Source organism: Pteronotus mesoamericanus, unplaced genomic scaffold (assembly GCF_021234165.1).
Source record: "Pteronotus mesoamericanus isolate MK-2021 breed Mesoamerican mustached bat unplaced genomic scaffold, CSHL_Meso_final contig_182, whole genome shotgun sequence".
In the NCBI taxonomy this organism is placed as follows: Eukaryota; Metazoa; Chordata; class Mammalia; order Chiroptera; family Mormoopidae; genus Pteronotus; species Pteronotus mesoamericanus.
The window spans coordinates 29,317,221-29,332,722 of record NW_026555078.1 but is presented as its reverse complement, the minus strand read 5'-3'; positions in this window follow the sequence as shown (position 1 = coordinate 29,332,722).

Here is a 15,502-nt window from a genome sequence, read left to right as displayed (position 1 = left end):
CTTATGCCTCTGTCTTGGCTGGAAGTCCTTCTGGAGTGCTTTTGAAGTGATTGGTTATTACTTTGAACAAATATAATGGGCATAAAATTGCATTCTGGCTTTTCTGCATTTACTGGCCAGAGTGCCATCTTTTTTGGTTGTAGCTTTGGGTGGAGTCATGAAGTGAGATGGATCTCAGGACCTTTAAAACTATGGAGTCAGCACTCTGATAGTGTTTAATGCATCCTCAGCCTCCATCTCACAAAGGCATGTTTTTATCCCTTCCCAGTTTGCACTTCTGGTTACCTCCCCCTGGGGCAGTTGAGGCTAAAGGCAGAATCACCAGGAAAAGTGAAAAGCAGACAGACAACATTTTAGCTCATTTTTAAATTTTTTTGACACATATACTGACTTTTTCTCTTACTGCCTAAGTCGTCTCTTATTGATCTTGGCCATCTTTTATGTTATGTTATTATTTCCCTGAGTCACAAATATGCCTCCTGCTAGTGAATTAACTGTCTGTTATTCCAAAGCTGGGTGGTTGTTTCTTTTCCTTGAAAGAAAATTAAGGTGAAGTATTTTAACTTAAGTTAAACTTATATACTTGCTTTCCTTTTTCCCAGTCTCTGTAGTCACCTGTCTTTTTCTTGAATAGTTTACCCAATTTTCCTCCTCAGTAACCTTCCCTACCATTTTTGCTACTTTTACAGTTAATGAAAAATAGAATAATGGTAGTATTTAATCAAAATTGTATTGAATTGTTTGCTCTGGAGCTTAAAGCTGATGGATACAGGGAAGCAGAAAGGTATAGTGCAAATGCAGATTTACAGGTAATATTTCTGAATTCCATCCTAATGCTAACATTGCCTCATCCTGTGTGTGTAAGACAGGCATCTCACTATTCTGTGCCTTATTTTTTCAACCTGCAGAAAAGGTTTCTCCATCTTTCTTATCTCTTAGGAATGCTGTGAAGATAATGTGGTAGCACATTTGAAAGAGCTCTAAGCATTAGCAAGAAAGACATTGTAATCTGTCTTCTATTATCTTATGTTATAAAGGGTATTAGCTAGCATAAGGAATAATTTAGGAGCACAGTGCTATAAAAATAATTGCATTTACTTATTGAACACATCTCTTACTCTTCCTCATATATGCCTGTTCTATTAACATCTGTCCTGGAGCGGGTAGATAGGGTGGAAACACTCCTAGGCTGGTTGGCATGGAAACTAATCCTGGCACATGCAGGCCGTCCTTGGACCCAGCTGTGTGGCAGGTGTGACAAACACCCCTGCCCCTGAAAAATCACTGTGGAACTAAGGAATGTCTAATTTGACTAGAACTAGAATAATGGAAAATAACTTGAGTTGTAAATATATGCCATTATTCCTTCTCTTATTACAGAAAGGCACTTACATACCTTATGACAAGATAGACTTTAAGTCAGTCTCTCTCGGCACAACACAATCTGCCTTATGAAATTAGTCACTTAAAGAAAGACTAACCAGGGCTTACTGTCTACTGTGATAGATGCTTTTAGGGGTGCCTGTGCATCCTATACCAGAACCCTTTCCCTGCACACTCCCTCTTGAGTGTGGAATCGGAGGCAGCCATGTTTATACTGAGCCGCCCGGACTGGAGTAGAATGGGGCGCCCGATTCAGGCGGACAGTCGGGTTTTCCCTCCCTGAAATTGGGAATTAGAAATGGTAGTTTAACAAAATTACTTAATAGACATTTATTGAGCAGCTTCCAAGGTATGCGATTCTAGCATGGGAGCGAGATGGGGTGAACAAACGGGTTTGTTACTGTTCTTCGGTGAAAAAACAGGTAGTAGAAGATGACACGTTCAGAACTGCGTTCAAGCCCTGCCTCCCACATGGAGCAGCTGTGTGGCCTTTCACAGGCTCTAGTGCTTCCAAGCCTTCAGTTCCCTAGTTGTTTTTTTTTACAGGCTTTTCCCTCCTCAGTTTTATTGAGATATAATTGAGGAAGTTTAAGGTGTACATTGTGTTGATTTGATACATTTATTTATTGCAAAATGATTACCACCATAGCATTACCTAACACCTGCATCATGTCACATAATTCTCATGTCTTTTCTGTGGTGAGGAAAACATTTAAGATCTACCTGTTTAGCAACATTCAAGTATCCAACACAGAATTGTTAGCCGTAATCGCCATGCTGTGCATTCGATCCCCAGAACTTGCTATAGCAGTTAATGCTATAACTGGAAGTTTTATACACTTTGACCACCATCTCGCCATAGAGATGATTATATTAATTCAGTCTGGACTATTTACTTAAATTATACAATGCCCAGGAAGTCTGCCAAAGATTAGTCTGGGGGTTTTACTGCTAAGTGTACAAGTTTCTATCCCCCACTAATTTGTGAACCCATCAGCAGCAAGAATCTAGCGTCATTCCTCTGAATTCATCTGAACCACCAGATTATGATCTTTGACATACCAACTGAAAGCTGTGAGAGCTCTAAAAAATTTGGGGGGTTCAACCATTTCTCCTGAAAAATTGGGGGCCTCCAGATTACACAGAGGAGTCACAAGAGTTGTGAAAAAATGGAGTTTATGTGAGAGTGGTGTTTAGTAATTATATTAGGATCCTAGCAGGAAAGAGTTGGCATACTTATTGCATAACTTGAGAATTTAATAGAGGGACTCTTTACAAAGGGTATAGTGTAGGAAAACCACAGGGCTAGTGTAATACTCTGTAGGCAGTGAGCTGTTGTTATCCCTGCCATGCCTAAATGGGGAAGGGCAGGGAGTGGTTCTGGGAACCAGGAGAAGAAGAGAAAGCCAGATCTTCTGGGAAGAGAGGAAAAACAGAAGAGCTCTGTGGGGACTGGACCACCAAACAGGGGCGTGAGGCCACCTCTGGGTAACACCACAGGCAGGGAGCTGGAGAGTAAATACCTACTGACCTTGCTCACTTGGATCTTCCCCATTAATCTCTTTCTATTGCTCTCCATTGGCTCAGCCCAGCTGGAAGCCAGAGGACAAGAGAACCTATTAACGCTATCCAGGCAGTGGAGAAGAGTAGAGAAGGGCGAGGGATACAGATCAGTGAGCAAATGCGAGATCTGCAGCTCAGCGGACTCCGTTCTGCCCATTCTAACGTAGGCTCTCATCTCCTCTGACCGAGACATTTGCCAAAACATTGCCTCTCACCTGGTCTGATCATGTGACTCCCCAGCTGTCTCTGTCCTGATCTGGACCTAATTTCCCATCTCCCCACACTTGCACCTGAACTTTTACACTGAACTACTGACAGTTCTTTACACATCTCTTTATATTTATAGGTGCCGTATACTCTGCCAAGGATGTTCTTTGTAGCCCTTAACCACTGTCAAACTTCTGTTCTCCCTTCACAGATGAAAGTATGCACCATCTGCAGTTTTCTGTCCATTCCCAGCAGGGTTGGGCATGTTCTTTACTGTCCTTCCAGGACATCCTCTGCCTTCCTCTGCTCACATATGCGACAGAGCACTGCTAACACTGGTTCATATCTCTCCCTCTGCTGTGGGTCCTTGAGGGTTCCCGTGACTGTTGCACTCCATTTGGTGTCCTTAGTACATAGTGCCTGACACAGACAGGATGCAAATGCTTGATATGTGAACAGTTTTCCTGCCTTCAGTTATGCCCATCTTCCGTTCGCCTCCTACATGTCCCACCACCGCCCCCCAAAATCATTCAAAACACAAGCTCATTTAAGATACAGTTGTTAGTCATGCAATATATGCCAGGCTCTGTGTTAGATTCTGGACATAGGAAAGACAATAGTGCCCTGGACTATTGCAAGGGAGAACTTTCAAGGAAAATTTCACAGAGGAAATACTGCATAAGGCAAGTCTTTTAAAAATATGACTGCCAAGTAACCTAGTGGAGAAGAGCCGGGGGTGGTGGGCGTAGGGAGGCAAGACATGGTGGAGAGTGTTGGAAAGTGCAGGAGGCATTTTGGGCAGGAGGAACAGATGCAAATGTGATGGAATATGGGGAGCTATGGCAGGCTAAGGAGCTGAATGCAGTCCCACAGGACTGGGGTTAGGGAGGAGGGTGTAGGAAGGGAGCCAGGGAGGAGTGGCACAGAACAGTAGACAGGTTGGAGAGCTTCCACACCATTCTGTGCTGAGAGGACTAGAAATGGGAGGAACACTAGAAATGGGAAGGAAATCAGTGGGGAAGGCCCAAGTGAGCAAGGTCGGGTAGGGCGCTCCAACCAACTGAGCCACACCGTCCAGGCCACTATTGTCTTTCTTATGTCCAGAATCTAACACAGAGCCTGACATATACTGCATGTCTAACAACTGTATCTTAAATGAATATATGAATAAATGACTAAACCTGAGTCCTTGGGCCCCCTGGACCATGCAGAGAATGTGGTCCTCTTTGGTGATTTCTATACAACATGTGAGGCCCTGCTTGTCTATGGCACACAATCATGCGGCACAGGCCAATGGGATGTAAGTAGACATGGATGAAACTAGAGAGTGTTGTCCTCAAAAGGAAAGGGAATGCCCCTCTTTGTTCCTTTCTCCTTTCTGCTGGCTCTGTTGTGAATATGTGGGCTGCAAGGCCAACAGCCATCTTGGAGCATGAGTCAGAAGTCACCTGTGGTAGAACAACATATTGGGGGTCTGCAATGATTGTGGGGCTGCCATCAGCCCTAGATGATCTATGTAGGCTTTTAAATGAGAGAGAACTCAAACTCTATGTTGTTTAAGCCATTGTTACTTTGGGGTTTCTGCCACTTGCAACCAAACCCAATCTTAATTAATATATCTGCTAAATCATTTCTACTGGCTGAATTAGAGTCAACTGTCATAGGAAAAATCGCAAATCATGTCTTACTTTTCTGTACATGCCATTCTTGTTCGAATTTTCTGACTTTGCAAATCCGCTCTCGGGGAGGCACATTAAAGGGCCTAAATTTAGATAAGCAAGGACAACCGTTTTTTTTGTAAATAGACCTATGCCTCACTGTGATGGCTGTCTTCCAGTTGACAGTGTTTGTACCTCAGCATCACAGACGCACTCACCAGAGGTAGGTCTGTGCTGCCCAAGAGTGTTTTATGTTGCTTCCAGTGGAGGGTGCTGCCTCCATGGTTGGGGGGAGACTACGTTTGCCTGTGTATCTGGGTGATATTTCATGCTCCTCCAGTCAGTGTCGCAGCTCCTTCTCCAGCGCCTCTTGATCTGGCTCTAGGACATAGGCATCCAATGCATTGTAGCCTCTTGTTTTGCTTTTCAGTATTATTCTATTTTTTTTTTGTCTTGGTTCACTTCTTACCAGGCAGAGGATGGGCAGCAGTTCTGGAAAAGAGAATCGTTATCTACCCCTCCTGGCAAAGTTCAACTCACTGTGTGAGTTAGGATTTTTGTATTAGAAAAAAAGCTGAGGAGATTTTTTGATTAGATGAATCTTTCAGGGAGTCTTCCACGAAGAGTCAGCATCCCCTGATTATGTTCTGCACCTATTAAAAAATGGAGTTGTAAAACCGATGCGTATGTAATCTCTTTTCAGGTTTCCATGGCAACAGTGGCAGCAATTCAGTAAGTAGTTTTTTTATTCTTTCTTTAAGGCCTTAAGGCTGTAAAATTGTTTCAGGGGAAAAAAAAAGCAGTTCTCAAAATATAACATATACATTTATATTCACTCTAATGAGACAGTTGTGCAGCTAGGAATAGTCCCAAGATGTGAGTCCAATAAGTAAGTGATTCTGCTACTAAAAGGCTGTGTGATCTTGGGCAAGTCCATTACCCTCTGTAAGTCTCAATTTTCTCATCTATACAATATGGACAGAAATACATCTACACTACAGGATTGTAGGAGAACTAAATAAAAGGATATGCACAAGATGTTTAGTACAACCCATGGTAACTATTGGTCATTATTCTGAATAAACATTTACCGGCTGGGATACAGTGTGGGGTGGTGAGCATTACCAACATGCTGTTTTTTATATCAGCAGTATCTATAAAGATGTCTCTTCTGTCATTCCTGATATCAGCAATTTGTGTTTTCAATCTTTTTTCTTACTAGGAATTTATCTGTGACTATATTTAGTGTATCATTTGTAAACAACATGTATTTGGGATTTTTATCCTCACCTGAGGACATTTTTCATTGCTTTTAGAGAGAGAGGAAGGGAGAGAGGGGTTAGAAAGTGGGGAAGGGAGGGAGAGAAAAAGAGGGAGAGAAACATCAGTGCGTTGCATCTCGTACATGCCCCGACTGGGAACCGAACCCACCACCTAGGCATGAGCCCTTACTGGGAATTGAACCTGCGACCTTTTGGTTTGCAGGAGGATGCCCCACCAACTGAACCACATGGGTCAGGGAAAGGTTTTTTTTTTAACCCTGTAAAATAATCTCTGTCTTGGAGTGTTTAGTCCATTTACTTTTAATATAATTATTGTTGTAGTTGAGGATAAGTCTATTTGCTTTTAGTTTGTTTCCTCTGTTATTTATTCCTTTTTTCCTGACTTTAGATTAATAAAATACTATTTCATATTGCATTCTACTTCTCATATTGGATTTTTAATTACAGCTTTCTGTATTCTTATTTTTTTTAATCCCTAGAGTGGTTGCTCTAGGGATTACAGTATACACCCTTATTCCACTTATCTTCCCTCTTGTCTTTGTGCTATTGATATCGTACATTTAACTTCTGTATATGTTACATTGCTATTATTTTGCTTTCACAGCCAATTATGTTTTAAAGAATTCCATTAAAAATAGTCTTTATATGTAGCCACATACTTCGTATCTTTGGTATGTTATATTCTTATAAATCTGGTATCATTTCTGTCCATCCTGGATAACTTCATCTAGCATTTCTTATAGTATGGGTCTGCTAGCAACATGTTCTCTCTGCTTTCATTTATTTGGAAATACCTGAACAATATTTCCATTGACTGTATATTTCTAGCTTGCAGGGTTTTCTTTAAGCACTTGAAAGTTTTATTCTTTGGGCTTGTATTTTTTCTAATAAACAAATCAGTGGTCACTCTTAATATTGTTCCTCTGTATGTAACATGTCTATTTTTCTATGGCTCCTTTTATCTTTGGGGTTCAGCAGTCTTATTATTATGTATCTTGTTTTGGTGTTCTTTGTATTTACCTGCTTGGAGTTCACTAAGCTGATTGTATTTGTTGATCGATGTTTTTAATTAAATTTAGAACATTTTGACCAATATTTGTCCAAATATTTTTCTCTGCCTTACTCCTTCTGAGGCTCCCAGCACATCTGGCAGATAAGTCATCAAGGCTCTCTTTAATTCTTAAAACTTCATTCTCTTTGTGCTCCAGTTTGGGCAAATCTTATTAACTTGCCTTCTGGTATACTGACTCCTTCTTGTTGATGGTCTAATAGGCTGTAATCCCACCAACTGAATATTTCTGTGTAGCTATATAGAGACATTAACATACAATAAAACTCACCTATTTTAAGTGTCCACTTCCATGAGTTTTGACAAATATATATAGACATGTAGCCATTATTACAATGAGGATATAGAACATTTCTACAACCCCAAACATTCTCTCTTGACTGTTTGCAGTCAATTTGCTCCTACCACTCTCAACTCCTGGTAACTACTGACCTGTTTACACATCATTATAGTTTTTTATATATATAAAATAAAAGAGTCTCATGTTTGGCTTTTTTCACTTAGCACAATGTTTTTGCAATTCATCTATGTTCTGGCATGCATCAGTAATTTTAGTTGAGAAACGTGCTGCAGTTTATTCATTCACGAGTTGATAGATAATTTAGTTTCCAGTTCAGCACCCTATAATTTCCTCATGGCTAGAGAGCAGATGTGATCACCAGGTTTGTAGTTGTTGTTTTTACTTTGAGCCATTCTATTGGGTAAATAGTATTTCATTGTGGTTTTAATTTGCATTTCCCTGATGACTAGTGATGGTGAACATCTTCTCACATGCTTACTTGTCATTTTTTTCATCTTTGCTAAAGTCTGTGTTCAAATCTTTTGCCTCTCTTTAAAATTCTTGGTTTTAGGGTTTCTTCATATAATCTAACTAGAAGGCCTTTTATCAGGTTTATATTTTGCAAATATTTTCTCCCAGTCTTTGGTGTGACTTTTTAATTTCTTACTAGTGATTTTCAAAGAGAAAAATATTTACAGTTTGATGAAGTTTAATATATAATTTTTTTTAATGATTCAGGCTTTTTATGTCCTAACAATTCTTTGCCTAAATCAAAGTCAGAATTTTTTTTCTCCTATGTTTTCTTCTAGACCTCTTCTATATTTAGTTATAACACATCTATGACTCATTTCCAGTTAATTTTTATATATAGGGATATCAATCGTACCAGTTAATTGTTAAAAAAGACTATCCTCATGCCATTGAATTATTGTGGCCCATTGTCAAAAATCAGAATGTCTCATTTTCCTCTTTACTCCCTCATGCCTGCCTGCCTCTCTTTCTCCCATATCTGACATCTCTCTAGCCATTGATCTGTTCACTCCTCCATCTACCTACCTTCCTACCCCCTGCTTGGTGCAGAAACACTGTTTCTTCATATCACCCTTAACCTTGTTATATTTCCATAATCAGTAGAGGGAATATAACTTGTGACATCTGATTTCTATCATTTGTTTTAAAAAGAAAGTACAGAGAATTTTACTTGGGATGGTTGCTTAAGCCCAAAGTAATACTTGCTCAATAAGATTCATTAAGCAACTTTTTAAAAATGAAAATATCAGGCTGTGACTTAAAAAATAAATATGTGATAGTTAAGACTATTTTTTATCTAATGTAAAATGATGTCAATTGAATTTAGAGTTATGTAGTGACATAGGGTGAGAGGGTCTGTGCAAAACCTGTGTAGTTTTAGAATTACCTTTTGAAAAAAGCATTCCCTCTGAAACAGTTTGAAAAACTGCTCTGACAATCTTTTTGAGAATTTGAAGAGCCGTTATTAGAAAAAATGCTATATTTTACATTCAGTTTTTTAATTGTGCTTTACTACCCTTGATTACAGTATTAGACAATATAAATGTTGAATATTGAAAACTAGAGAAAGGAGGAAGCCATCTGGAGTTTTTTCCTGTTAGAGGCAAGATTTCCAGTTGTACTTTTGCTAAATCTTTATTGCTTATTCAAAGGTCTTCTGTTTATAAAATGATCATAATTCTATAATATTATATACAACTTTTTATTTGCAAATGGACTTATAGTGTGAAAAGTGATTTCATACTCATTATCTTATTTGACCCTCATAATATGCATCCATTCATTCAACAAGTATTTGTTGAGTGTCCCTACCGTGCTGGGCACCAAAGATACAGTGGTGAAAGAGATGGTTTTACATTTTATCTATTTGCTGATTTGTTCAAATTTTTATCTCCAGCCTCTATATCTTCCCTTGAACTACAGAGTCAGTATATCTAACTTATTTAACATTTCCACTTGGATTTCTAACAGGTATCTCAAAATTAACCAACCTGTCTAACACCAAACACCTCATCCCTGCCTCTGCCCTTCTCATATTGCCCTTCTCCCCTAAGCTTCCCGTCGCTCTCTCAGTTGTTCAAGTGAAAACCTGGGAGACATTCTTGAGTCCTCCCACCACCCCTCTGTTAAACTGTCAGGAAATCCTGTAGCCTCTACCTTCAAAAGTGTATCTTCTCACTACCTCCATTGCTACCACCCATTCGAAACACCTTTATTTCTTATCTGGATCCTTGCCATAAGCTCCCAGGTCGCATTGCCACCCCTCAGACCCTTCTTCACTCTGTTCTCCACGCAGCTGCCTTAGTAAGCTCATGACACAGAAGCTCTGTCTTCACCCCGCACAAGCCTGTCTTCCCATCTCACCCAGAATAAAATCAGAGTCCATACCGTGGATTACATGTTCCGGCATGAGCTGCGCTTCCGTTTCATCTCCTTGCTCTGTACCCTTCCCTTATTGCTGTTCTTGGAACCAGGCAGGACCTTTGTCCTTAGAGCTCCCACCTCCTGGAGTACACTAGCTCCGTGTATTTGAAGGTCTTTTTCCTTCACTTTCAAGGTCTTTAGCCTACTTTAGTCTTCTTCAAAGCACCTATCACCACTGGACATGCTATAAGTCATTTGCTTATTTGCTCAAAGCCTGACTTCTTTCTTAGAAAACAGGGTTTTAATCTCCTAACTTTATGAGGTACCCTCAGTGCGCTGAATAGTGTCTGTCATCTAGAAGCCACTAAACAGTATTTGTTAAATGAACCTACAAAGACAAAGGATCCTTACTCTCACAGGTCTTATACTGTCATTAGCAGAGACAGGCAACAAACAAAAAAAGCAGAGTTTAGGGAAAGAATTGGAACTACGCGGTGTGATATTAAAACCAGAACCTAAATAATAGTAAGAAACCAGCCTTGAAGTAGAATTTTTTTTTTTTTTATTTTATGAATCAGGAAACTGAGGGTAAGAGAGGCTGTGTGACTTTTTGTATCTGTTGAATGGTAGAAGTGAGTTTATAATCCAAAATGCTGACCACAATTTGTTATCCTTCCTGTTAAACTTCAAAGCCTTTCGCAATGAAAATGGCTAAAATGCAACACTAATTTTAAAAAAACAATGTACAGCCCATCTCTGCTAACTTTAGGATGAGGATCACCACCCAGGCTCGGCAGCTTGGCAGTCAGCCACATGGAGATAGTTGGAAAACACATTTATTTTTTTTTTCTGTTTCATTTTATATTTAATCTTTGCATTCAAGACTAGCAAGTGTGTAGCTCGGGCCTTTAAAAAAAAGAAAGAAAGAAAGTCCCTGATTGTTCTCACTCAGACAGGCACTTCTTAATGTCATTTCTCTCCGTTCCGCCAGCCAGTCCCAGAGGAGTGACCTCCCTCGGCTGCACAGTGCCGAGCTTGTCTGCATGTTTCTGGAATGCTGCAGGGTTTCTTGTTTAAGAGGGCAAGTCGTGCTGGTTGTTTTCAAGTCCTCAGAGCTCTCTCAGGCTTTTCCTCCAACACACAGACCCAGTGCAAGGCCGAATCCTCCTGGTTCATTCCTGCTTCCTGCAGCAGATGGTAATCCTGCCTCTGAGACACTGAGCCTCCCTTTTGCTTTGCTAATAGCCCGTGAGCCTTTGGGAAAGCTTGATTGATAACATCTTTGGAAAAACGTAAAAGGAAAATGTACTGAGATGACTCGTTCTGGTAATGGCTGGAGGCCTAGCTTGGAATGTACCCAACAGCACAAACTTTGAAGAGCAGAAGCAAAAAATTCAAACGTTTGCTGATCCCAGTGCTTAGTAATTCACCACCTCACTCTCTCGTGTTTTCTTTCTCTAGCGTTCATTTTTATATACATGACTTAACTAATTTCTAGGCTCATTTCCAATGATGCGATATAGAAGAGCAATTGGCAGAGAATTAGGCAAAGAATGCACAATTCCTAGAGTGAGAAAGGACCTTCAGAATGAACCCAGGGACAAGGACATTCTTCTATTTCCTCTTTTCATACTATATTGGGGAAGGGCGGGGGTGGGCAGTTCAAAGAATAAGAAAGAATGACTGTTGGTTGATGCTAATAAGACTAATTTATGGTGTTATTAAAGAGGAAAAGAGATCAATAAAGGCTCTGCCTGTGAGCAACAGAGATTAACATGTTAGAATCAGAAGACCAGGAAATGGTTGAGAGAAAGCCCAACTGAAAATGTCCCTATCCACAAAAGAAAGAAGGATGAGTGTATACTCAGCAGCTCAAAGTCTACATTGTTGGTGAAAAAAGAAAGCAGAACAGGGCAGCTGCATTCACATGGATTCAGGGTCCAAATGTGTGTGTGTGTGTGTGTGTGTGTGTGTGTGTGTGTGTGTGTGTGTGTTTACAGGGAGGATCACTATATGAAACTGCAGAGCAAGTATTACACACGCACCTCGAACTGGCTTTTCTGCTGGGGGTGGCAGGCTGCAGGTGAGCCTTCCGGCATGCCGAAAACAATGGTGCTACATAGGCTTGATGGAAATGATTGAGTGAAAGCACATGATTGCTACATGCAATTAGAACTTGGACTGAATCATGATTGCTGTTTTCATGGTTGCTATGTAGGATTATATGATAATTAAATGGAATAGTAACAAGAGGTATGTGTAAACTGTCTTCCTGGCTTGTGTGAAAGAGCAATAAACACCAGTGGACCTGGAACAGTGGGGGAAGCCCTGCCGGGGGCCTTTGTTCCAGGAAATCCTGGCACCTTGCTAGGAAGCTAAAGCTGTCGGGGAAGTTGGCCATTCGGGTAAGAAAATGGCCAGGATTCTGTCTTTGCATCATCCACGGACTAAGTGTTTACACTTTAGGGAAAAGCATGAGCTTCTCAGGCTACGTTGAAGAAATTTTTAGAAGAGGGTTATGCTGTCATGGCGAGACTGTGCCTTGTCTGAGCAGTTTTCCCCATGAGAGCTGTTTCCACAGGCATAAAGATTTGCTCAAGGAGACACTGCTCACCTATATCCCCACCAGATAATGATATTCTGAAACTGGTATTTTTTGCTGCTGTCTTTGTTTCTTTTGCTTGAAGCTAAGGAATAATTGGCTGACTGTTCCTCATTAAAGGTTAACTATTTATTATAACCTGAGTAACTTGGGTCTCAAGGTGTGAGAATGAGAATTTGACATCCACAATAAGTAGATTTTTTAAAAGATTTTATTTATTTTTAGAAAAAGAGGAAGGGAGGGAGGAAGAGGGAGAGAAACATCGATGTGTGAGAGAATCATTGATTGGTTGTCTCAACCAGGAATCAAACCGGTGACCTTTCAGTTTGTAGGACAATGCTCAACCCACTGAGCCATACCAGTGAGGGCCACAATAGGTAAATTTTTAGTTAATGTTTGGTATAAGATGATATTAGTAAACCAGATAAAGGACCAAGGAGGGAGAACATGGTTTGGGGAACAGACATGTTAACTTAGAGGTACCCATGGAACATCCAAATTGCAGTGTCCAGCTTCTCAATCTTTCCTTTCATTCTAGGGTATTTCATTCACTCCTATGTCTTGGTTTTAATACCCATATATGCTCATAACTCCTAAATGTCTGTCCCTACTATATTCCTGTATCTTGAGCTCAAGAAATATACATGCAACCATCTCCTGGACAATGAAGTTTGGATGAGTGAAGACAGAGAATCTCAAGAAGAGAAGAAGAAACCAGAGATATAATAAGAAAGGCAGGAGAGGTTAGTATCAGGAAAGCTAAGAGAGAAGTTTCAAGATGTAGCAACAGAGTGATAGTGTAAGTACTCCAAAAAAGTTAACACAGTGTGACTGAAAAAAGAAAGACTAAAATTCAAACAATTGAGATTTCAAAGTGATAAGTGGGATCAAAGTGCCAGATCCAACAAGTATGTATTTAGTCTTTTAAAACAACTCTAGCCAGTGTGATTCTCCCCAACAAAATGAAGTTGGGCCTGCCTAAATAATTACTTTTCTTCTTCTCCTTCTTCATCCTCCCCCTCCCACTCTTCCTCCCCCTCCTCCTTCAAGACAAAGTAGAAGGGAGAGACAGAGAGGGAGGGCAGGGGGGAGAGAGAGAGAGAGAGAGAGAGAGAAACATTGATGTGAGAGAGAAACATCAACTGGCTGCCTCCCGTAACGCCCCAACTGGGGATCGTCGGGTGCATGGGACAACACTCCAACCAAATGAGCCACCCATCCAGGGCCATTTACTTACTTTTCAACAGCATCTCCTGTGACTGTCTATTTTGCTGGCTCATGCTTTTTGGCTGCTGATTATATCTCCTGCTCTTTTTCTGTTTGGACTCTTGGTCACAATCTCTGTTCCCCCTGGGTGTACCAGTAACACCCTTCCACATTTTCTACTAAAGACCTCTCTGAGCCATTCTGGTTTCCACTTCCTTGGGCAGAAGAGAAAATGGGTCCATCAACTAACAAGTGGTTGGGCAACATGTTTAGTGGGATTGTAGAAACCAGCCAGGACCTGACTAATGTGACAAGAACAGATATCCTAAAGAGTGAAGTCTCATAGCCCTGATTTCCTGAGAGGCAGAGTGACATGTGTGGGACATGAGGGACAAGGGCCCCAACGTGCTGCTACCATGCAATGCTGGCGCAGCCAGGAAATCCCACCAATCTCCTTGTCCTCCTTCCAGGGTGGGTTTGGAGTGGAGGAACGAATTCCCAGGAATGGATTCAAAAGCAGCAAATGGAACATGGCTATAAAATAACATTAAGAATGACCTCAGAATTTATACATCTGCCCAAACATTATTCCCAGCTGTAGGCATGTCCTCCCCTGTAAGGAGAATGCTGTTCTGCAGTTGCACTTATTACTCTGAATGCCTTTGTCCTTCTATATTAGTTTTCTACTGCTGCAAAACAAATTACCACAAACTCAGTGGCCTAAAAACAACACCCATTTATTAGCTCACCATTTTGTAGGTCAGAAGTCCTTGTGGGCTTGGCTGGGTGTCAGGAGGCTCTGGGGGAGGAATTGGCGCCCAAGCTCGTTCAGGCTATTGAGGAAACTGGTGCGTTGCCAGCTGCCAGCTGGGGGCCACTCTTACATTCTAGAGACAGCGCTCTTTCTTCACCATGTGGCAGTTCGTCTTCAAATGAGCAATGGTGTGTTTAGTCATTCTTATGCTGCAAACCTCTCTGACTTCTTCTGCCACCGGCCAGAGAAAATTCCTTGCTTTTAAAGGGGTCATGTAATTAGACCTAGCCCCGCTAAGTGTTCCCCAGTTTAAGATCAAATGATTAGGAACCTTAATTACATCCTTAAATTCCCTCTTCCCATGCAACCCAGGAGTGAAGTCCCATTGTATTCATAGGGGAGGAAATTATGAGGGTCTTTCAGTGTCATTCTTAGAATTCTACCAACCACACTTTCACAGCCTTACTTCTTTTAAATGACACAAGTTGTGCCAAATTTTTAAGGGCGGATCTGCTCTTTTGGACATAGCCAAAAGTCATGTGGGGGGGAGATTGTTTTTTTTTTTAATTAAAAAATGGATTCCAATAGAGAGCAATATGAATGTCTTGCTTGCATACCCCATAAACAAGATTTGAAAGTAATTTCAACATGGAAGTTTTCTTAGTTTGCCTTTGAGTATGCTACTGGAAAGGGAATGATTTTTACGGGAACTGATGGTTGAAAAAAAGGAGAGGAATCTGAATGGAAGCACAAAATTCCCTTCCCAGTTTGAGAAAGACTGGTCTCTTGGGTCCAACGTTTATTCACTAACAATGGAATTTGTGTCTTAATTTCCCCTTCTCTCCCACCTGCCAGTGACCGCTGGGCCAGAGTGAAATTCCTGTCCAGCTCCGCAATTCAAAAGAGGAGGAAAGCCTCCTGGGCACTGTCTGAAGAGATAGTGAGAGGCAGGCTCTTGCGTTTCTAAGGCGTTTGGATAGACCAAGCATCTACTGTAGGTGGGTGGTCTAAATGACCTGCAGACAGTCTAACTCCTTGGGGTCTTCGGTCCTGGAATGTGCCTAATATTTCAAAAGCAACTCAGTTCTGGATGGTTTTCTGGA